At 47.4% G+C, this 21,721-nt stretch overlaps 1 long non-coding RNA gene across 1 annotated transcript in view; it reads left to right on the top strand.

Moving 5' to 3' along the window:
• LOC125774584 (uncharacterized) overlaps positions 1 to 20,256 on the top strand; it is a 34,146-nt gene extending 13,890 nt beyond the window's left edge. Inside the window, exon 3 of the long non-coding RNA XR_007421068.1 lies at positions 19,251 to 20,256. This is a non-coding gene — a long non-coding RNA (uncharacterized LOC125774584). The remainder of the gene's footprint in view (positions 1 to 19,250) is intronic.
• The last annotated feature ends 1,465 nt before the right edge of the window (positions 20,257 to 21,721 follow it).

The following is a 21,721-nucleotide window of genomic DNA, read 5'->3' as shown; positions in this document are numbered from 1 at the left end:
TGTGTCTTGGCTAATGTGTCTTGGCTAAGGTGTCTTGGCTAAGGTGTCTTGGCTAATGTGTCTTGGCTTAGGTGTCTTGGCTAATGTGTCTTGGCCAATATGTCTTGGCTAAGGTGTCTTGGCTAATGTGTCTTGGCTAAGGTGTCTTGGCTAAGGTGTCTTGGCTAATGTGTCTTGGCTAAGGTGTCTTGGCTAAGGTGTCTTGGCTAATGTGTCTTGGCTAATGTGTCTTGGCTAAGGTGTCTTGGCTAAGGTGTCTTGGCTAAGGTGTCTTGGCTAAGGTGTCTTGGCTAATGTGTCTTGGCTAAGGTGTCTTGGCTAAGGTTTCTTGGCTAAGGTGTCTTGGCTAAGGTGTCTTGGCTAAGGTGTCTTGGCTAAGGTGTCTTGGCTAAGGTGTCTTGGCTAATGTATCTTGGCTAATGTGTCTTGGCTAAGGTGTCTTGGCTAAGGTGTCTTGGCTAAGGTGTCTTGGCTTATGTGTCTCGGCTAATGTGTCTTGGCTAAGGTGTCTTGGCTAAGGTGTCTTGGCTAAGGTGTCTTGACTAATGTGTCTTGGCTAATGTGTCTTGGCTAAGGTGTCTTGGCTAATGTGTCTTGGCTAATGTGTCTTGGCTAAGGTGTCTTGGCTAAGGTGTCTTGGCTAAGGTGTCTTGGCTAAGGTGTCTTGGCTAAGGTGTCTTGGCTAAGGTGTCTTGGCTAAGGTGTCTTGGCTAATATGTCTTGGCTAAGGTGTCTTGGCTAATGTGTCTTGGCTAAGGTGTCTTGGCTAAGGTGTCTTGGCTAAGGTGTCTTGGCTAATGTGTCTTGGCTAAGGTGTCTTGGCTAAGGTGTCTTGGCTAAGGTGTCTTGGCTTATGTGTCTCGGCTAATGTGTCTTGGCTAAGGTGTCTTGGCTAAGGTGTCTTGGCTAAGGTGTCTTAGCTAAGGTGTCTTGGCTAAGGTGTTTTGGCTAATGTGTCTTGGCTAAGGTGTCTTGGCTAAGGTGTCTTGGCTAAGGTGTCTTGACTAATGTGTCTTGGCTAATGTGTCTTGGCTAAGGTGTCTTGGCTAATGTGTCTTGGATAATGTGTCTTGGCTAAGGTGTCTTGGCTAAGGTGTCTTGGCTAATGTGTCTTGGCTAAGGTGTCTTGGCTAAGGTGTCTTGGCTAATGTGTCTTGGCTAAGGTGTCTTGGCTAAGGTGTCTTGGCTAAGGTGTCTTGGCTAAGGTATCTTGGCTAAGGTGTCTTGGCTAATGTGTCTTGGCTAATGTGTCTTGGCTAATGTGTCTTGGCTAAGGTGTCTTGGCTAAGGTGTCTTGGCTAAGGTGTCTTGGCTAATGTGTCTTGGCTAAGGTGTCTCGGCTAATGTGTCTTGGCTAAGGTGTCTTGGCTAAGGTGTCTTGGCTAAGGTGTCTTGACTAATGTGTCTTGGCTAATGTGTCTCGGCTAAGGTGTCTTGGCTAAGGTAATGTGTCTTGGCTAATGTGTCTTGGCTAAGGTGTCTTGGCTAAGGTGTCTTGGCTAATGTGTCTTGGCTAAGGTGTCTTGGCTAAGGTGTCTCGGCTAATGTGTCTTGGCTAAGGTGTCTTGGCTAAGGTGTCTTGGCTAATGTGTCTTGGCTAATGTGTCTTGGCTAATGTGTCTTGGCTAAGGTGTCTTGGCTAAGGTGTCTTGGCTAATGTGTCTTGGCTAAGGTGTCTTGGCTAAGGTGTCTCGGCTAATGTGTCTTGGCTAAGGTGTCTTGGCTAAGGTGTCTTGGCTAAGGTGTCTTGACTAATGTGTCTTGGCTAATGTGTCTTGGCTAAGGTGTCTTGGCTAATGTGTCTTGGCTAATGTGTCTTGGCTAAGGTGTCTTGGCTAAGGTGTCTTGGCTAATATGTCTTGGCTAAGGTGTCTTGGCTAATGTGTCTTGGCTAAGGTGTCTTGGCTAAGGTGTCTTGGCTAATGTGTCTTGGCTAAGGTGTCTTGGCTAAGGTGTCTTCGCTAATGTGTCTTGGCTAAGGTGTCTTGGCTAAGGTGTCTTGGCTAATGTGTCTTGGCTAAGGTGTCTTGGTTAAGGTGTCTTGGCTAAGGTGTCTTGGCTAATGTGTCTTGGCTAAGGTGTCTCGGTTAATGTGTCTTGGCTAAGGTGTCTTGGCTAAGGTGTCTTGGCTAAGGTGTCTTGGCTAAGGTGTCTTGGCTAAGGTGTCTTGGCTAAGGTGTCTTGGCTAAGGTGTCTTGGCTAAGGTGTCTTGGTTAATGTGTCTTGGCTAATGTGTCTTGGCTAAGGTGTCTTGGCTAATGTGTCTTGGCTAATGTGTCTTGGCTAATGTGTCTTGGCTAATGTGTCTTGGCTAAGGTGTCTCGGCTAATGTGTCTTGGTTAATGTGTCTTGGCTAAGGTGTCTTGGCTAAGGTGTCTCGGCTAATGTGTCTTGGCTTATGTGTCTTGGCTAAGGTGTCTTGGCTAAGGTGTCTTGACTAATGTGTCTTGGCTTATGTGTCTTGGCTAAGGTGTCTTGGCTAATGTGTCTTGGCTAATGTGTCTTGGCTAATGTGTCTTGGCTAAGGTGTCTTGGCTAAGGTGTCTCGGCTAATGTGTCTTGGCTAAGGTGTCTTGGCTAATGTGTCTTGGCTAAGGTGTCTTGACTAATGTGTCTTGGCTAATGTGTCTTGGCTAAGGTGTCTTGGCTAAGGTGTCTTGGCTAATGTGTCTTGGCTAAGGTGTCTTGGCTAAGGTGTCTTGGCTAAGGTGTCTTGGCTAAGGTGTCTTGGCTAAGGTGTCTTGGCTAATATGTCTTGGCTAAGGTGTCTTGGCTAAGGTGTCTTGGCTAAGGTGTCTTGGCTAATGTGTCTTGGCTAAGGTGTCTTGGCTAAGGTGTCTTGGCTAAGGTGTCTTGGCTAATGTGTCTTGGCTAAGGTGTCTTGGCTAAGGTGTCTTGGCTAATGTGTCTTGGCTAAGGTGTCTTGGCTAAGGTGTCTTGGCTAAGGTGTCTTGGCTAATGTGTCTTGGCTAAGGTGTCTCGGCTAATGTGTCTTGGCTCAGGTGTCTTGGCTAAGGTGTCTTGGCTAATGTGTCTTGGCTAAGGTGTCTTGGCTAAGGTGTCTTGGCTAAGGTGTCTTGGCTAAGGTGTCTTGGCTAAGGTGTCTTGGCTAATGTGTCTTGGCTAATGTGTCTTGGCTAAGGTGTCTTGGCTAAGGTGTCTTGGCTAAGGTGTCTTGGCTAATGTGTCTTGGCTAAGGTGTCTTGGCTAAGGTGTCTCGGCTAATCTGTCTTGGCTAAGGTGTCTTGGCTAAGGTGTATTGGCTAAGGTGTCTTGACTAATGTGTCTTGGCTAAGGTGTCTTGGCTAAGGTGTCTTGGCTAATGTGTCTTGGCTAAGGTGTCTTGGCTAAGGTGTCTTGGCTAATGTGTCTTGGCTAAGGTGTCTTGGCTAAGGTGTCTTGACTAATGTGTCTTGGCTAATGTGTCTTGGCTAATGTGTCTTGGCTAATGTGTCTTGGCTAAGGTGTCTTGGCTAATGTGTCTTGGCTAAGGTGTCTTGGCTAATGTGTCTTGGCTTAGGTGTCTTGGCTAATGTGTCTTGGCTAATGTGTCTCGGCTAATGTGTCTTGGCTAAGGTGTCTTGGCTAATGTGTCTTGGCTAATGTGTCTTGGCTAAGGTGTCTTGGCTAAGGTGTCTTGGCTAAGGTGTCTTGGCTAAGGTGTCTTGGCTAAGGTGTCTTGGCTAAGGTGTCTTGGCTAAAGTGTCTTGGCTAAGGTGTCTTGGCTAAGGTGTCTTGGCTAAGGTGTCTTGGCTCAAGTGTCTTGGCTAAGGTGTCTTGGCTAAGGTGTCTTGGCTAAAGTGTCTTGGCTAATGTGTCTTGGCTAAGGTGTCTTGGCTAAAGTGTCTTGGCTAATGTGTCTTGGCTTAAGTGTCTTGGCTAAGGTGTCTTGGCTAAGGTGTCTTGGCTAAGGTGTCTTGGCTAAGGTGTCTTGGCTCAAGTGTCTTGGCTAAGGTGTCTTGGCTAAGGTGTCTTGGCTAAGGTGTCTTGGCTAAGGTGTCTTGGCTAAAGTGTCTTGGCTAATGTGTCTTGGCTAATGTGTCTTGGCTAAGGTGTCTTGGCTTAAGTGTCTTGGCTAAGGTGTCTTGGCTAAGATGTCTTGGCTAAGGTGTCTTGGCTAAAGTGTCTTGGCTAATGTGTCTTGGCTAAGGTGTCTTGGCTAAGGTGTCTTGGCTAAGGTGTCTTGGCTAAGGTGTCTTGGCTAATGTGTCTTGGCTAATGTGTCTTGGCTAAGGTGTCTTGGCTAAGGTGTCTTGGCTAAGGTGTCTTGGCTAAGGTGTCTTGGCTAAGGTGTCTTGGCTAAGGTGTCTTGGCTTAAGTGTCTTGGCTTGGGTGTCTTGGCTAAGGTGTCTTGGCTAAGGTGTCTTGGCTAAGGTGTCTTGGCTAAGGTGTCTTGGCTAATGTGTCTTGGCTAAGGTGTCTTGGCTAAGGTGTCTTGGCTAATGTGTCTTGGCTAATGTGTCTTGGCTTAGGTGTCTTGGCTAATGTGTCTTGGCTAAGGTGTCTTGGCTAAGATGTCTTGGCTAAGGTGTCTTGGCTAAGGTGTCTTGGCTAAGGTGTCTTGGCTAAAGTGTCTTGGCTAATGTGTCTTGGCTAAGGTGTCTTGGCTAATGTGTCTTGGCTAATGTGTCTTGGCTAAGGTGTCTTGGCTAATGTGTCTTGGCTAAGGTGTCTTGGCTTAAGTGTCTTGGCTTAGGTGTCTTGGCTAAGGTGTCTTGGCTAAGGTGTCTTGGCTAAGGTGTCTTGGCTAATGTGTCTTGGCTAATGTGTCTTGGCTAATGTGTCTTGGCTAAGGTGTCATGGCTAAGGTGTCTTGGCTAAGGTGTCTTGGCTAATGTGTCTTGGCTAATGTGTCTTGGCTAAGGTGTCTTGGCTAAAGTGTCTTGGCTAATGTGTCTTGGCTAAGGTGTCTTGGCTAAGGTGTCTTGGCTAAGGTGTCTTGGCTAATGTGTCTTGGCTAATGTGTCTTGGCTAAGGTGTTTGGCTTAAGTGTCTTGGCTAAGGTGTCTTGGCTAAGGTGTCTTGGCTAAGGTGTCTTGGCTAAGGTGTCTTGGCTCAAGTGTCTTGGCTAAGGTGTCTTGGCTAATGTGTCTTGGCTAATGTGTCTTGGCTAATGTGTCTTGGCTAAGGTGTCTTGGCTAAGGTGTCTCGGCTAATGTGTCTTGGCTAAGGTGTCTTGGCTAAGATGTCTTGGCTAAGGTGTCTTGGCTAAGGTGTCTTGGCTAAGGTGTCTTGGCTAAAGTGTCTTGGCTAATGTGTCTTGGCTAAGGTGTCTTGGCTAATGTGTCTTGGCTAATGTGTCTTGGCTAAGGTGTCTTGGCTAATGTGTCTTGGCTAAGGTGTCTTGGCTTAAGTGTCTTGGCTTAGGTGTCTTGGCTAAGGTGTCTTGGCTAAGGTGTCTTGGCTAAGGTGTCTTGGCTAAGGTGTCTTGGCTAAGGTGTCTTGGCTAATGTGTCTTGGCTAATGTGTCTTGGCTAAGGTGTCTTGGCTAATGTGTCTTGGCTAAGGTGTCTTGGCTAATGTGTCTTCCCTAATGTGTCTTGGCTAAGGTGTTTGGCTAAAGTGTCTTGACTAATGTGTCTTGGCTAAGGTGTCTTGGCTAAGGTGTCTTGGCTAAAGTGTCTTGGCTAATGTGTCTTGGCTAATGTGTCTTGGCTAATGTGTCTTGGCTTAAGTGTCTTGGCTAAGGTGTCTTGGCTAAGGTGTCTTGGCTAAGGTGTCTTGGCTAAAGTGTCTTGGCTAATGTGTCTTGGCTAAGGTGTCTTGGCTAATGTGTCTTGGCTAATGTGTCTTGGCTAAGGTGTCTTGGCTAAGGTGTCTTGGCTAAGGTGTCTTGGCTAAGGTGTCTTGGCTCAAGTGTCTTGGCTAAGGTGTCTTGGCTAAGGTGTCTTGGCTAAAGTGTCTTGGCTAATGTGTCTTGGCTAAGGTGTCTTGGCTAAAGTGTCTTGGCTAAGGTGTCTTGGCTTAAGTGTCTTGGCTAAGGTGTCTTGGCTAAGGTGTCTTGGCTAAGGTGTCTTGGCTAATGTGTCTTGGCTAAGGTGTCTTGGCTAATGTGTCTTGGCTAAGGTGTCTTGGCTAAGGTGTCTTGGCTAAGGTGTCTTGGCTAAGGTGTCTTGGCTAAGGTGTCTTGGCTAATGTGTCTCGGCTAATGTGTCTTGGCTAATGTGTCTTGGCTAATGTGTCTTGGCTAAGGTGTCTTGGCTAATGTGTCTTGGCTAAGGTGTCTTGGCTAATGTGTCTTCCCTAATGTGTCTTGGCTAAGGTGTTTGGCTAAAGTGTCTTGGCTAATGTGTCTTGGCTAAGGTGTCTTGGCTAAGGTGTCTTGGCTAAAGTGTCTTGGCTAATGTGTCTTGGCTAATGTGTCTTGGCTAAGGTGTCTTGGCTAAGGTGTCTTGGCTAAGGTGTCTTGGCTAAGGTGTCTTGGCTCAAGTGTCTTGGCTAAGGTGTCTTGGCTAAGGTGTCTTGGCTAAAGTGTCTTGGCTAATGTGTCTTGGCTAAGGTGTCTTGGCTAAAGTGTCTTGGCTAATGTGTCTTGGCTTAAGTGTCTTGGCTAAGGTGTCTTGGCTAAGGTGTCTTGGCTAAGGTGTCTTGGCTAAGGTGTCTTGGCTAAGGTGTCTTGGCTAAGGTGTCTTGGCTAAGGTGTCTTGGCTAATGTGTCTCGGCTAATGTGTCTTGGCTAATGTGTCTTGGCTAATGTGTCTTGGCTAAGGTGTCTTGGCTAATGTGTCTTGGCTTAAGTGTCTTGGCTAATGTGTCTTCCCTAATGTGTCTTGGCTAAGGTGTTTGGCTAAAGTGTCTTGGCTAATGTGTCTTGGCTAAGGTGTCTTGGCTAAGGTGTCTTGGCTAAGGTGTCTTGGCTAATGTGTCTTGGCTAATGTGTCTTGGCTAAGGTGTCTTGGCTAAGGTGTCTTGGCTAAGGTGTCTTGGCTAAGGTGTCTTGGCTCAAGTGTCTTGGCTAAGGTGTCTTGGCTAAGGTGTCTTGGCTAAAGTGTCTTGGCTAATGTGTCTTGGCTAAGGTGTCTTGGCTAAAGTGTCTTGGCTAATGTGTCTTGGCTTAAGTGTCTTGGCTAAAGTGTCTTGGCTAAGGTGTCTTGGCTAAGGTGTCTTGGCTAAAGTGTCTTGGCTAATGTGTCTTGGCTAAGGTGTCTTGGCTTAAGTGTCTTGGCTTAGGTGTCTTGGCTAAGGTGTCTTGGCTAAGGTGTCTTGGCTAAGGTGTCTTGGCTAAGGTGTCTTGGCTAATGTGTCTTGGCTAATGTGTCTTGGCTAATGTGTCTTGGCTAAGGTGTCTTGGCTAATGTGTCTTGGCTAAGGTGTCTTGGCTAATGTGTCTTCCCTAATGTGTCTTGGCTAAGGTGTTTGGCTAAAGTGTCTTGACTAATGTGTCTTGGCTAAGGTGTCTTGGCTAAGGTGTCTTGGCTAAAGTGTCTTGGCTAATGTGTCTTGGCTAATGTGTCTTGGCTAATGTGTCTTGGCTTAAGTGTCTTGGCTAAGGTGTCTTGGCTAAGGTGTCTAGGCTAAGGTGTCTTGGCTAAAGTGTCTTGGCTAATGTGTCTTGGCTAAGGTGTCTTGGCTAATGTGTCTTGGCTAATGTGTCTTGGCTAAGGTGTCTTGGCTAAGGTGTCTTGGCTAAGGTGTCTTGGCTAAGGTGTCTTGGCTCAAGTGTCTTGGCTAAGGTGTCTTGGCTAAGGTGTCTTGGCTAAAGTGTCTTGGCTAATGTGTCTTGGCTAAGGTGTCTTGGCTAAAGTGTCTTGGCTAATGTGTCTTGGCTTAAGTGTCTTGGCTAAGGTGTCTTGGCTAAGGTGTCTTGGCTAAGGTGTCTTGGCTAATGTGTCTTGGCTAAGGTGTCTTGGCTAATGTGTCTTGGCTAAGGTGTCTTGGCTAAGGTGTCTTGGCTAAGGTGTCTTGGCTAAGGTGTCTTGGCTAAGGTGTCTTGGCTAATGTGTCTCGGCTAATGTGTCTTGGCTAAGGTGTCTTGACTAAGGTGTCTTTGCTAATGTGTCTTGGCTAAGGTGTCTTGGCTAAGGTGTCTTGGCTAATGTGTCTTGGCTTAAGTGTCTTGGCTAATGTGTCTTGGCTAAAGTGTTTTGGCTAAGGTGTCTTGGCTAATGTGTCTTGGCTAAGGTGTCTTGGCTAATGTGTCTTGGCTAAGGTGTCTTGGCTAATGTGTCTTGGCTAATGTGTCTTGGCTAAGGTGTCTTGGCTAATGTGTCTTGGCTAAGGTGTCTTGGCTAATGTGTCTTGGCTAAGGTGTCTTGGCTAATGTGTCTTGGCTAATGTGTCTTGGCTAAGGTGTCTTGGCTAAGGTGTCTTGGCTAAGGTGTCTTGGCTAAGGTGCTTGGCTAATGTGTCTTGGCTAAGGTGTCTTGGCTAATATGTCTTGGTTAATGTGTCTTGGCTAAGGTGTCTTGGCTAAAGTGTCTCGGCTAATGTGTCTTGGCTAAGGTGTCTTGGCTAATGTGTCTTGGCTAATGTGTCTTGGCTAAGGTGTCTTGGCTAAGGTGTCTTGGCTAATGTGTCTTGGCTAAGGTGTCTTGGCTAAGGTGTCTTGGCTAAGGTGTCTTGGCTAATGTGTCTTGGCTAATGTGTCTTGGCTAATGTGTCTTGGCTAAGGTGTCTTGGCTAAGGTGTCTTGGCTAATGTGTCTCGGCTAAGGTGTCTTGGCTAAGGTGTCTTGGCTAAGGTGTCTTGGCTAATGTGTCTTGGCTAAGGTGTCTTGGCTAAGGTGTCTTGGCTAAGGTGTCTTGGCTAAAGTGTCTTGGCTAATGTGTCTCGGCTAATGTGTCTCGGCTAAGGTGTCTTGGCTAAGGTGTCTTGGCTAAGGTGTCTTGGCTAAGGTGTCTTGGCTAAGGTGTCTTGGCTAATGTGTCTTGGCTAATGTGTCTTGGCTAAGGTGTCTTGGCTAAGGTGTCTTGGCTAAGGTGTCTTGGCTAAGGTGTCTTGGCTAAAGTGTCTTGGCTAATGTGTCCTGGCTAAGGTGTCTTGGCTAATGTGTCTTGGCTAATGTGTCTTGGCTAATGTGTCTTGGCTAAGGTGTCTTGGCTAAGGTGTCTTGGCTAAAGTGTCTTGGCTAATGTGTCTTGGCTAAGGTGTCTTGGCTAAGGTGTCTTGGCTAATGTGTCTTGGCTAAGGTGTCTTGGCTAAGGTGTCTTGGCTAAGGTGTCTTGGCTAAGGTGTCTTGGCTCAAGTGTCTTGGCTAAGGTGTCTTGGCTAAGGTGTCTTGGCTAAGGTGTCTTGGCTAAGGTGTCTTGGCTAAGGTGTCTTGGCTAATGTGTCTTGGCTAAGGTGTCTTGGCTAATGTGTCTTGGCTAAAGTGTCTTGGCTAAGGTGTCTTGGCTAAGGTGTCTTGGCTAATGTGTCTTGGCTAAGGTGTCTTGGCTAAAGTGTCTCGGCTAATGTGTCTTGGCTAACGTGTCTTGGCTAATGTGTCTTGGCTAATGTGTCTTGGCTAAGGTGTCTTGGCTAAGGTGTCTTGGCTAAGGTGTCTTGGCTAATGTGTCTTGGCTAATGTGTCTTGGCTAATGTGTCTCGGCTAAGGTGTCTTGGCTAATGTGTCTTGGCTAAGGTGTCTTGGCTAAGGTGTCTTGGCTAAGGTGTCTTGGCTAAGGTGTCTTGGCTAATGTGTCTTGGCTAATGTGTCTTGGCTAAGGTGTCTCGGCTAAGGTGTCTTGGCTAAGGTGTCTTGGCTAAGGTGTCTTGGCTAAGGTGTCTTGGCTAAGGTGTCTTGGCTAAGGTGTCTTGGCTAAGGTGTCTTGGCTAATGTGTCTTGGCTAAGGTGTCTTGGCTAATGTGTCTTGGCTAAGGCGTCTTGGCTAAGGTGTCTTGGCTAAGGTGTCTTGGCTAATGTGTCTTGGCTAAGGTGTCTTGGCTAAGGTGTCTTGGCTAATGTGTCTTGGCTAAGGTGTCTTGGCTAAGGTGTCTTGGCTAAGGTGTCTTGGCTAATGTGTCTTGGCTAATGTGCCTTGGCTAAGGTGTCTTGGCTAAGGTGTCTTGGCTAAGGTGTCTTGGCTAAGGTGTCTTGGCTAATGTGTCTTGGCTAAGGTGGCTTGGCTAATGTGTCTTGGCTAATGTGTCTTGGCTAAGGTGTCTTGGCTAATGTGTCTTGGCTAATGTGTCTTGGCTAAGGTGTCTTGGCTAAGGTGTCTTGGCTAAGGTGTCTTGGCTAAGGTGTCTTGGCTAATGTGTCTTGGCTTATGTGTCTCGGCTAAGGTGTCTTGGCTAAGGTGTCTTGGCTAAGGTGTCTTGGCTAAGGTGTCTTGGCTAAGGTGTCTTGGCTAATGTGTCTTGGCTAAGGTGTCTTGGCTAAAGTGTCTTGGCTAATGTGTCTCGGCTAAGGTGTCTTGGCTAATGTGTCTTGGCTAATGTGTCTTGGCTAATGTGTCTAGGCTAAGGTGTCTTGGCTAAGGTGTCTTGGCTAAGGTGTCTTGGCTAAGGTGTCTTGGCTAATGTGTTTCGGCTAAGGTGTCTTGGCTAAAGTGTCTTGGCTAATGTGTCTTGGCTAATGTGTCTTGGCTAATGTGTCTCGGCTAAGGTGTCTTGGCTAATGTGTCTTGGCTAAGGTGTCTTGGCTAATGTGTCTTGGCTAACGTGTCTTGGCTAATGTGTCTTGGCTAATGTGTCTTGGCTAAGGTGTCTTGGCTAAGGTGTCTTGGCTAAGGTGTCTTGGCTAAGGTGTCTTGGCTAATGTGTCTTGGCTAATGTGTCTTGGCTAATGTGTCTCGGCTAAGGTGTCTTGGCTAATGTGTCTTGGCTAAGGTGTCTTGGCTAAGGTGTCTTGGCTAAGGTGTCTTGGCTAAGGTGTCTTGGCTAATGTGTCTTGGCTAAGGTGTCTTGGCTAAGGTGTCTTGGCTAAGGTGTCTTGGCTAAGGTGTCTTGGCTAAGGTGTCTTGGCTAAGGTGTCTTGGCTAAGGTGTCTTGGCTAATGTGTCTTGGCTAATGTGTCTTGGCTAATGTGTCTCGGCTAAGGTGTCTTGGCTAAGGTGTCTTGGCTAATGTGTCTTGGCTAAGGTGTCTTGGCTAAGGTGTCTTGGCTAATGTGTCTTGGCTAATGTGTCTCGGCTAAGGTGTCTTGGCTAAAGTGTCTTGGCTAAAGTGTCTTGGCTAAGGTGTCTTGGCTAAGGTGTCTTGGCTAATGTGTCTCGGCTAAGGTGTCTTGGCTAAGGTGTCTTGGCTGAGGTGTCTTGGCTAAGGTGTATTGGCTAAGGTGTCTTGGCTAAGGTGTCTTGACTAATGTGTCTTGGCTAAGGTGTGTTGGCTAAAGTGTCTCGGATAATGTGTCTTGGCTAAGGTGTCTTGGCTAATGTGTCTTGGCTAAGGTGTCTTGGCTAAGGTGTCTTGGCTAAGGTGTCTTGGCTAAGGTGTCTTGGCTAAGGTGTCTTGGCTAAGGTGTCTTGGCTAATGTGTCTTGGCTAAGGTGTCTTGGCTAATGTGTCTTGGCTAAGGTGTCTTGGCTAAGGTGTCTTGGCTAAGGCGTCTTGGCTAAGGTGTCTTGGCTAAGGTGTCTTGGCTAATGTGTCTTGGCTAAGGTGTCTTGGCTAAGGTGTCTTGGCTAATGTGTCTTGGCTAAGGTGTCTTGGCTAAGGTGTCTTGGCTAAGGTGTCTTGGCTAATGTGTCTTGGCTAATGTGCCTTGGCTAAGGTGTCTTGGCTAAGGTGTCTTGGCTAAGGTGTCTTGGCTAAGGTGTCTTGGCTAATGTGTCTTGGCTAAGGTGGCTTGGCTAATGTGTCTTGGCTAATGTGTCTTGGCTAAGGTGTCTTGGCTAATGTGTCTTGGCTAATGTGTCTTGGCTAAGGTGTCTTGGCTAAGGTGTCTTGGCTAAGGTGTCTTGGCTAAGGTGTCTTGGCTAATGTGTCTTGGCTTATGTGTCTCGGCTAAGGTGTCTTGGCTAAGGTGTCTTGGCTAAGGTGTCTTGGCTAAGGTGTCTTGGCTAAGGTGTCTTGGCTAATGTGTCTTGGCTAAGGTGTCTTGGCTAAAGTGTCTTGGCTAATGTGTCTCGGCTAAGGTGTCTTGGCTAATGTGTCTTGGCTAATGTGTCTTGGCTAATGTGTCTCGGCTAAGGTGTCTTGGCTAAGGTGTCTTGGCTAAGGTGTCTTGGCTAAGGTGTCTTGGCTTATGTGTTTCGGCTAAGGTGTCTTGGCTAAAGTGTCTTGGCTAATGTGTCTTGGCTAATGTGTCTTGGCTAATGTGTCTCGGCTAAGGTGTCTTGGCTAAGGTGTCTTGGCTAAAGTGTCTCGGCTAATGTGTCTTGGCTAACGTGTCTTGGCTAATGTGTCTTGGCTAATGTGTCTTGGCTAAGGTGTCTTGGCTAAGGTGTCTTGGCTAATGTGTCTTGGCTAATGTGTCTTGGCTAATGTGTCTCGGCTAAGGTGTCTTGGCTAATGTGTCTTGGCTAAGGTGTCTTGGCTAAGGTGTCTTGGCTAAGGTGTCTTGGCTAAGGTGTCTTGGCTAATGTGTCTTGGCTAAGGTGTCTTGGCTAAGGTGTCTTGGCTAATGTGTCTTGGCTAATGTGTCTTGGCTAAGGTGTCTTGGCTAAGGTGTCTTGGCTAAGGTGTCTTGGCTAAGGTGTCTTGGCTAAGGTGTCTTGGCTAAGGTGTCTTGGCTAATGTGTCTTGGCTAAGGTGTCTTGGCTAATGTGTCTTGGCTAAGGTGTCTTGGCTAAGGTGTCTTGGCTAAGGCGTCTTGGCTAAGGTGTCTTGGCTAAGGTGTCTTGGCTAATGTGTCTTGGCTAAGGTGTCTTGGCTAAGGTGTCTTGGCTAATGTGTCTTGGCTAAGGTGTCTTGGCTAAGGTGTCTTGGCTAAGGTGTCTTGGCTAATGTGTCTTGGCTAATGTGCCTTGGCTAAGGTGTCTTGGCTAAGGTGTCTTGGCTAAGGTGTCTTGGCTAAGGTGTCTTGGCTAATGTGTCTTGGCTAAGGTGGCTTGGCTAATGTGTCTTGGCTAATGTGTCTTGGCTAAGGTGTCTTGGCTAATGTGTCTTGGCTAATGTGTCTTGGCTAAGGTGTCTTGGCTAAGGTGTCTTGGCTAAGGTGTCTTGGCTAAGGTGTCTTGGCTAATGTGTCTTGGCTTATGTGTCTCGGCTAAGGTGTCTTGGCTAAGGTGTCTTGGCTAAGGTGTCTTGGCTAAGGTGTCTTGGCTAAGGTGTCTTGGCTAATGTGTCTTGGCTAAGGTGTCTTGGCTAAAGTGTCTTGGCTAATGTGTCTCGGCTAAGGTGTCTTGGCTAATGTGTCTTGGCTAATGTGTCTTGGCTAATGTGTCTCGGCTAAGGTGTCTTGGCTAAGGTGTCTTGGCTAAGGTGTCTTGGCTAAGGTGTCTTGGCTAATGTGTTTCGGCTAAGGTGTCTTGGCTAAAGTGTCTTGGCTAATGTGTCTCGGCTAAGGTGTCTTGGCTAATGTGTCTTGGCTAAGGTGTCTTGGCTAAGGTGTCTTGGCTAAGGTGTCTTGGCTAAGGTGTCTCGGCTAATGTGTCTTGGCTAATGTGTCTTGGCTAAGGTGTCTCGGCTAATGTGTCTTGGCTAATGTGTCTTGGCTAATGTGTCTTGGCTAATGTGTCTTGGCTAAAGTGTCTTGGCTAAGGTGTCTTGGCTAAGGTGTCTTGGCTAAGGTGTCTTGGCTAATGTGTCTTGGCTAAAGTGTCTTGGCTTATGTGTCTCGGCTAAGGTGTTTTGGCTAAGGTGTCTTGGCTAATGTGTCTTGGCTAATGTGTCTCGGCTAAGGTGTCTTGGCTAAAGTGTCTTGGCTAATGTGTCTCGGCTAAGGTGTCTTGGCTAATGTGTCTCGGCTAAGGTGTCTTGGCTAAGGTGTCTTGGCTAAGGTGTCTTGGCTAAGGTGTCTTGGCTAAGGTGTCTTGGCTAAGGTGTCTTGGCTAATGTGTCTCGGCTAAGGTGTCTTGGCTAATGTGTCTTGGCTAATGTGTCTCGGCTAAGGTGTCTTGGCTAAGGTGTCTTGGCTAATGTGTCTCGGCTAAGGTGTCTTGGCTAAAGTGTCTTGGCTAAGGTGTCTTGGCTAAGGTGTCTTGGCTAATGTGTCTTGGCTAATGTGTCTCGGCTAAGGTGTCTTGGCTAATGTGTCTCGGCTAATGTGTCTCGGCTAAGGTGTCTTGGCTAATGTGTCTTGGCTAATGTGTCTTGGCTAATGTGTCTTGGCTAATGTGTCTCGGCTAAGGTGTCTTGGCTAAGGTGTCTTGGCTAATGTGTCTCGGCTAAGGTGTCTTGGCTAAAGTGTCTTGGCTAAAGTGTCTTGGCTATAGTGTCTTGGCTAAGGTGTCTTGGCTAATGTGTCTCGGCTAAGGTGTCTTGGCTAATGTGTCTTGGCTAAGGTGTCTTGGCTAAGGTGTCTTGGCTAATGTGTCTTGGCTAAGGTGTCTCGGCTAATGTGTCTTGGCTAACGTGTCTTGGCTAATGTGTCTTGGCTAATGTGTCTTGGCTAAAGTGTCTTGGCTAAAGTGTCTTGGCTAAGGTGTCTTGGCTAAGGTGTCTTGGCTAAGGTGTCTTGGCTAATGTGTCTTGGCTAAAGTGTCTTGGCTTATGTGTCTCGGCTAAGGTGTCTTGGCTAAGGTGTCTTGGCTAATGTGTCTCGGCTAAGGTGTCTTGGCTAAAGTGTCTTGGCTAAAGTGTCTTGGCTAAGGTGTCTTGGCTAAGGTGTCTTGGCTAATGTGTCTCGGCTAAGGTGTCTTGGCTAATGTGTCTTGGCTAATGTGTCTCGGCTAAGGTGTCTTGGCTAAGGTGTCTTGGCTAAGGTGTCTTGGCTAATGTGTCTCGGCTAAGGTGTCTTGGCTAATGTGTCTTGGCTAATGTGTCTTGGCTAATGTGTCTTGGCTAATGTGTCTCGGCTAAGGTGTCTTTTCTAAGGTGTCTTGGCTAATGTGTTTCGGCTAAGGTGTCTTGGCTAAAGTGTCTTGGCTAATGTGTCTCGGCTAAGGTGTCTTGGCTAATGTGTCTTGGCTAAGGTGTCTTGGCTAAGGTGTCTTGGCTAATGTGTCTTGGCTAAGGTGTCTCGGCTAATGTGTCTTGGCTAATGTGTCTTGGCTAAGGTGTCTCGGCTAAGGTGTCTTGGCTAATGTGTCTTGGCTAAAGTGTCTTGGCTAAAGTGTCTTGGCTAAGGTGTCTTGGCTAAGGTGTCTTGGCTAATGTGTCTTGGCTAATGAGTCTCGGCTAAGGTGTCTTGGCTAATGAGTCTCGGCTAAGGTGTCTTGGCTAAAGTGTCTTGGCTAAGGTGTCTTGGCTAAGGTGTCTTGGCTAAGGTGTCTTGGCTAATGTGTCTCGGCTAAGGTGTCTTGGCTAAGGTGTCTTGGCTAAGGTGTCTTGGCTAAGGTGTCTTGGCTAAGGTGTCTTGGCTAATGTGTCTTGGCTAATGTGTCTTGGCTAAAGTGTCTTGGCTAAGGTGTCTTGGCTAATGTGTCTCGGCTAAGGTGTCTTGGCTAAGGTGTCTTGGCTAAGGTGTCTTGGCTAAGGTGTCTTGGATAATGTGTCTTGGCTAAGGTGTATTGGCTAAGGTGTCTTGGCTAAGGTGTCTTGACTAATGTGTCTTGGCTAAGGTGTCTTGGCTAAAGTGTCTCGGCTAATGTGTCTTGGCTAAGGTGTCTTGGCTAATGTGTCTTGGCTAATGTGTCTTGGCTAAGGTGTCTCGGCTAAGGTGTCTTGGCTAAGGTGTCTTGGCTAAGGTGTCTTGGCTAAGGTGTCTTGGCTAAGGTGTCTTGGCTAATGTGTCTTGGCTAATGTGTCTTGGCTAATGTGTCTCGGCTAAGGTGTCTTGGCTAAGGTGTCTTGGCTAATGTGTCTTGGCTAAGGTGTCTTGGCTAAGGTGTCTTGGCTAATGTGTCTTGGCTAATGTGTCTCGGCTAAGGTGTCTTGGCTAAAGTGTCTTGGCTAAAGTGTCTTGGCTAAGGTGTCTTGGCTAAGGTGTCTTGGCTAATGTGTCTCGGCTAAGGTGTCTTGGCTAAGGTGTCTTGGCTGAGGTGTCTTGGCTAAGGTGTATTGGCTAAGGTGTCTTGGCTAAGGTGTCTTGACTAATGTGTCTTGGCTAAGGTGTGTTGGCTAAAGTGTCTCGGATAATGTGTCTTGGCTAAGGTGTCTTGGCTAATGTGTCTTGGCTAAGGTGTCTTGGCTAAGGTGTCTTGGCTAATGTGTCTTGGCTAATGTGTCTTGGCTAATGTGTCTCGGCTAAGGTGTCTTGGCTAAGGTGTCTTGGCTAATGTGTTTCGGCTAAGGTGTCTTGGCTAAAGTGTCTTGGCTAATGTGTCTCGGCTAAGGTGTCTTGGCTAATGTGTCTTGGCTAAGGTGTCTTGGCTAAGGTGTCTTGGCTAATGTGTCTTGGCTAAGGTGTCTCGGCTAATGTGTCTTGGCTAATGTGTCTTGGCTAAGGTGTCTCGGCTAATGTGTCTTGGCTAATGTGTCTTGGCTAATGTGTCTTGGCTAATGTGTCTCGGCTAAGGTGTCTTGGCTAAGGTGTCTTGGCTAATGTGTCTCGGCTAAGGTGTCTTGGCTAAGGTGTCTTGGCTAAGGTGTCTTGGCTAAGGTGTCTTGGCTAAGGTGTCTTGGCTAAGGTGTCTTGGCTAATGTGTCTTGGCTAAGGTGTCTTGGCTAAGGTGTCTTGGCTAAGGTGTCTTGGCTAATGTGTCTTGGCTAATGTGTCTCGGCTAATGTGTCTTGGCTAATGTGTCTCGGCTAAGGTGTCTTGGCTAATGTGTCTTGGCTAAGGTGTCTTGGCTAAGGTGTCTTGGCTAAGGTGTCTTGGCTAAGGTGTCTTGGCTAATGTGTCTTGGCTAAGGTGTCTTGCCTAAAGTGTCTCGGCTAATGTGTCTTGGCTAAGGTGTCTTGGCTAATGTGTCTTGGCTAATGTGTCTTGGCTAAGGTGTCTTGGCTAAGGTGTCTTGGCTAAGGTGTCTTGGCTAAGGTGTCTTGGCTAATGTGTCTTGGCTAATGTGTCTTGGCTAATGTGTCTCGGCTAATGTGTCTCGGCTAAGGTGTCTTGGCTAATGTGTCTCGGCTAAGGTGTCTTGGCTAAGGTGTCTTGGCTAAGGTGTCTTGACTAATGTGTCTTGGCTAAGGTGTCTTGGCTAAAGTGTCTCGGCTAATGTGTCTTGGCTAAGGTGTCTTGGCTAATGTGTCTTGGCTAATGTGTCTTGGCTAAGGTGTCTTGGCTAAGGTGTCTTGGCTAATGTGTCTTGGCTAAGGTGTCTTGGCTAAGGTGTCTTGGCTAAGGTGTCTTGGCTAATGTGTCTTGGCTAATGTGTCTTGGCTAATGTGTCTCGGCTAAGGTGTCTTGGCTAAGGTGTCTTGGCTAATGTGTCTTGGCTAATGTGTCTCGGCTAAGGTGTCTTGGCTAAAGTGTCTTGGCTAATGTGTCTCGGCTAAGGTGTCTTGGCTAATGTGTCTCGGCTAAGGTGTCTTGGCTAAGGTGTCTTGGCTAAGGTGTCTTGGCTAAGGTGTCTTGGCTAAGGTGTCTTGGCTAAGGTGTCTTGGCTAATGTGTCTCGGCTAAGGTGTCTTGGCTAATGTGTCTTGGCTAATGTGTCTCGGCTAAGGTGTCTTGGCTAATGTGTCTTGGCTAAGGTGTCTTGGCTAATGTGTCTTGGCCAAGGTGTCTTGGCTAAGGTGTCTTGGCTAAGGTGTCTTGGCTAAAGTGTCTTGGCTTATGTGTCTCGGCTAAGGTGTCTTGGCTAAGGTGTCTTGGCTAATGTGTCTCGGCTAAGGTGTCTTGGCTAAAGTGTCTTGGCTAATGTGTCTCGGCTAAGGTGTCTTGGCTAATGTGTCTTGGCTAATGTGTCTTGGCTAATGTGTCTCGGCTAAGGTGTCTTGGCTAAGGTGTCTTGGCTAAGGTGTCTTGGCTAATGTGTCTTGGCTAAGGTGTCTTGGCTAAGGTGTCTTGGCTAATGTGTCTTGGCTAAGGTGTCTTGGCTAAGGTGTCTTGGCTAAGGTGTCTTGGCTAATGTGTCTTGGCTAATGTGTCTTGGCTAATGTGTCTTGGCTAAGGTGTCTTGGCTAAGGTGTCTTGGCTAATGTGTCTCGGCTAAGGTGTCTTGGCTAATGTGTCTCGGCTAAGGTGTCTTGGCTAAAGTGTCTTGGCTAATGTGTCTTGGCTAAGGTGTCTTGGCTAAGGTGTCTTGGCTAAGGTGTCTTGGCTAATGTGTCTCGGCTAAGGTGTCTTGGCTAAGGTGTCTTGGCTAAAGTGTCTTGGCTAAGGTGTCTTGGCTAATGTGTCTCGGCTAAGGTGTCTTGGCTAATGTGTCTTGGCTAAAGTGTCTTGGCTAAAGTGTCTTGGCTAAGGTGTCTTGGCTAAGGTGTCTTGGCTAAGGTGTCTTGGCTAAGGTGTCTTGGCTAATGTGTCTCGGCTAAGGTGTCTTGGCTAATGTGTCTTGGCTAAGGTGTCTCGGCTAAGGTGTCTTGGCTAAGGTGTCTTGGCTAAGGTGTCTTGGCTAATGTGTCTCGGCTAAGGTGTCTTGGCTAATGTGTCTTGGCTAAAGTGTCTTGGCTAATGTGTCTCGGCTAAGGTGTCTTGGCTAATGTGTCTCGGCTAAGGTGTCTCGGCTAATGTGTCTTGGCTAATGTGTCTTGGCTAAGGTGTCTTGGCTAAGGTGTCTTGGCTAAGGTGTCTTGGCTAAAGTGTCTTGGCTAAGGTGTCTTGGCTAAGGTGTCTTGGCTAATGTGTCTTGGCTAATGTGTCTTGGCTAAGGTGTCTTGGCTAAGGTGTCTTGGCTAAGGTGTCTTGGCTAAGGTGTCTTGGCTAATGTGTCTCGGCTAAGGTGTCTTGGCTAAAGTGTCTTGGCTAATGTGTCTCGGCTAAGGTGTCTTGGCTAATGTGTCTTGGCTAATGTGTCTTGGCTAATGTGTCTCAGCTAAGGTGTCTTGGCTAAGGTGTCTTGGCTAAGGTGTCTTGGCTAATGTGTCTTGGCTAAGGTGTCTTGGCTAAAGTGTCTTGGCTAATGTGTCTCGGCTAAGGTGTCTTGGCTAATGTGTCTTGGCTAATGTGTCTTGGCTAATGTGTCTCAGCTAAGGTGTCTTGGCTAAGGTGTCTTGGCTAAGGTGTCTTGGCTAATGTGTCTTGGCTAATGTGTCTTGGCTAATGTGTCTTGGCTAATGTGTCTCGGCTAAGGTGTCTTGGCTAAGGTGTCTTGGCTAAGGTGTCTTGGCTAAGGTGTCTTGGCTAAGGTGTCTTGGCTAAGGTGTCTTGGCTAATGTGTCTCGGCTAAGGTGTCTTGGCTAATGTGTCTTGGCTAAGGTGTCTCGGCTAAGGTGTCTTGGCTAATGTGTCTTGGCTAAGGTGTCTTGGCTAATGTGTCTTGGCCAAGGTGTCTTGGCTAAGGTGTCTTGGCTAATGTGTCTTGGCTAAGGTGTCTTGGCTAATGTGTCTCGGCTAAGGTGTCTTGGCTAAAGTGTCTTGGCTAATGTGTCTCGGCTAAGGTGTCTTGGCTAAGGTGTCTTGGCTAATGTGTCTTGGCTAAGGTGTCTTGGCTAATGTGTCTCGGCTAAGGTGTCTTGGCTAAGGTGTCTTGGCTAAGGTGTCTTGGCTAAGGTGTCTTGGCTAATGTGTCTTGGCTAATGTGTCTCGGCTAAGGTGTCTTGGCTAAGGTGTCTTGGCTAATGTGTCTTGGCTAAGGTGTCTTGGCTAATGTGTCTTGGCTAATGTGTCTTGGCTAATGTGTCTTGGCTAAGGTGTCTTGGCTAAGGTGTCTTGGCTAATGTGTCTCGGCTAAGGTGTCTTGGCTAATGTGTCTTGGCTAAGGTGTCTTGGCTAAAGTGTCTTGGCTAATGTGTCTTGGCTAAGGTGTCTTGGCTAAGGTGTCTTGGCTAATGTGTCTCGGCTAAGGTGTCTTGGCTAAGGTGTCTTGGCTAAAGTGTCTTGGCTAAGGTGTCTTGGCTAAGGTGTCTTGGCTAAGGTGTCTTGGCTAATGTGTCTTGGCTAATGTGTCTTGGCTAAGGTGTCTTGGCTAAGGTGTCTTGGCTAATGTGTCTTGGCTAAGGTGTCTTGGCTAAGGTGTCTTGGCTAATGTGTCTTGGCTAAGGTGTCTTGGCTATGGTGTCTTGGCTAATGTGTCTCGGCTAAGGTGTCTTGGCTAATGTGTCTTGGCTAATGTGTCTCGGCTAAGGTGTCTTGGCTAATGTGTCTTGGCTAAGGTGTCTTGGCTAATGTGTCTTGGCCAAGGTGTCTTGGCTAAGGTGTCTTGGCTAAGGTGTCTTGGCTAAGGTGTCTTGGCTAATGTGTCTCGGCTAAGGTGTCTTGGCTAATGTGTCTTGGCTAATGTGTCTCGGCTAAGGTGTCTTGGCTAATGTGTCTTGGCTAAGGTGTCTTGGCTAATGTGTCTTGGCCAAGGTGTCTTGGCTAAGGTGTATTGGCTAAGGTGTCTTGGCTAATGTGTCTCGGCTAATGTGTCTTGGCTAAGGTGTCTTGGCTAATGTGTCTTGGCTAATGTGTCTTGGCTAAGGTGTCTTGGCTAAGGTGTCTTGGCTAATGTGTCTTGGCTAAGGTGTCTTGGCTAAGGTGTCTTGGCTAAGGTGTCTTGGCTAATGTGTCTTGGCTAATGTGTCTTGGCTAATGTGTCTCGGCTAAGGTGTCTTGGCTAAGGTGTCTTGGCTAATGTGTTTCGGCTAAGGTGTCTTGGCTAAAGTGTCTTGGCTAATGTGTCTCGGCTAAGGTGTCTTGGCTAAAGTGTCTTGGCTAATGTGTCTCGGCTAAGGTGTCTTGGCTAATGTGTCTTGGCTAATGTGTCTTGGCTAATGTGTCTTGGCTAATGTGTCTTGGCTAAGGTGTCTTGGCTAAGGTGTCTCGGCTAAGGTGTCTTGGCTAAGGTGTCTTGGCTAATGTGTTTCGGCTAAGGTGTCTTGGCTAAAGTGTCTTGGCTAATGTGTCTCGGCTAAGGTGTCTTGGCTAAAGTGTCTTGGCTAATGTGTCTCGGCTAAGGTGTCTTGGCTAATGTGTCTTGGCTAATGTGTCTTGGCTAATGTGTCTTGGCTAATGTGTCTTGGCTAAGGTGTCTTGGCTAAGGTGTCTTGGCTACTGTGTCTCGGCTAAGGTGTCTTGGCTAATGTGTCTTGGCTACGGTGTCTCGGCTAAGGTGTCTTGGCTAAGGTGTCTTGGCTAAGGTGTCTTGGCTAATGTGTCTCGGCTAAGGTGTCTTGGCTAATGTGTCTTGGCTAATGTGTCTTGGCTAATGTGTCTTGGCTAATGTGTCTTGGCTAAGGTGTCTTGGCTAAGGTGTCTTGGCTAATGTGTCTTGGCTAAAGTGTCTTGGCTAATGTGTCTTGGCTAAGGTGTCTTGGCTAAGGTGTCTTGGCTAATGTGTCTTGGCTAAGGTGTCTTGGCTAATGTGTCTTGGCCAAGGTGTCTTGGCTAAGGTGTCTTGGCTAAGATGTCTTGGCTAAGGTGTCTTGGCTAATGTGTCTTGGCTAAGGTGTCTTGGCTAAAGTGTCTTGGCTAAGGTGTCTCGGCTAAGTTGTCTTGGCTAATGTGTCTTGGCTAATGTGTCTTGGCTAATGTGTCTCGGCTAAGGTGTCTTGGCTAAGGTGTCTTGGCTAAGGTGTCTTGGCTAATGTGTCTTGGCTAAGGTGTCTTGGCTAAGGTGTCTTGGCTAAGGTGTCTTGGCTAAGGTGTCTTGGCTAATGTGTCTTGGCTAATGTGTCTTGGCTAATGTGTCTCGGCTAAGGTGTCTTGGCTAATGTGTCTTGGCTAAGGTGTCTTGGCTAAGGTGTCTTGGCTAAGGTGTCTTGGCTAAGGTGTCTTGGCTAAGGTGTCTT

Source organism: Anopheles funestus, unplaced genomic scaffold (genome assembly GCF_943734845.2).
Source record: "Anopheles funestus unplaced genomic scaffold, idAnoFuneDA-416_04 scaffold_34_ctg1, whole genome shotgun sequence".
NCBI classification, from domain to species: domain Eukaryota; kingdom Metazoa; phylum Arthropoda; class Insecta; order Diptera; family Culicidae; genus Anopheles; species Anopheles funestus.
The sequence above is the reverse complement of the archived record's forward strand: the minus strand, read 5'-3'. Positions and strand labels throughout refer to the sequence as shown.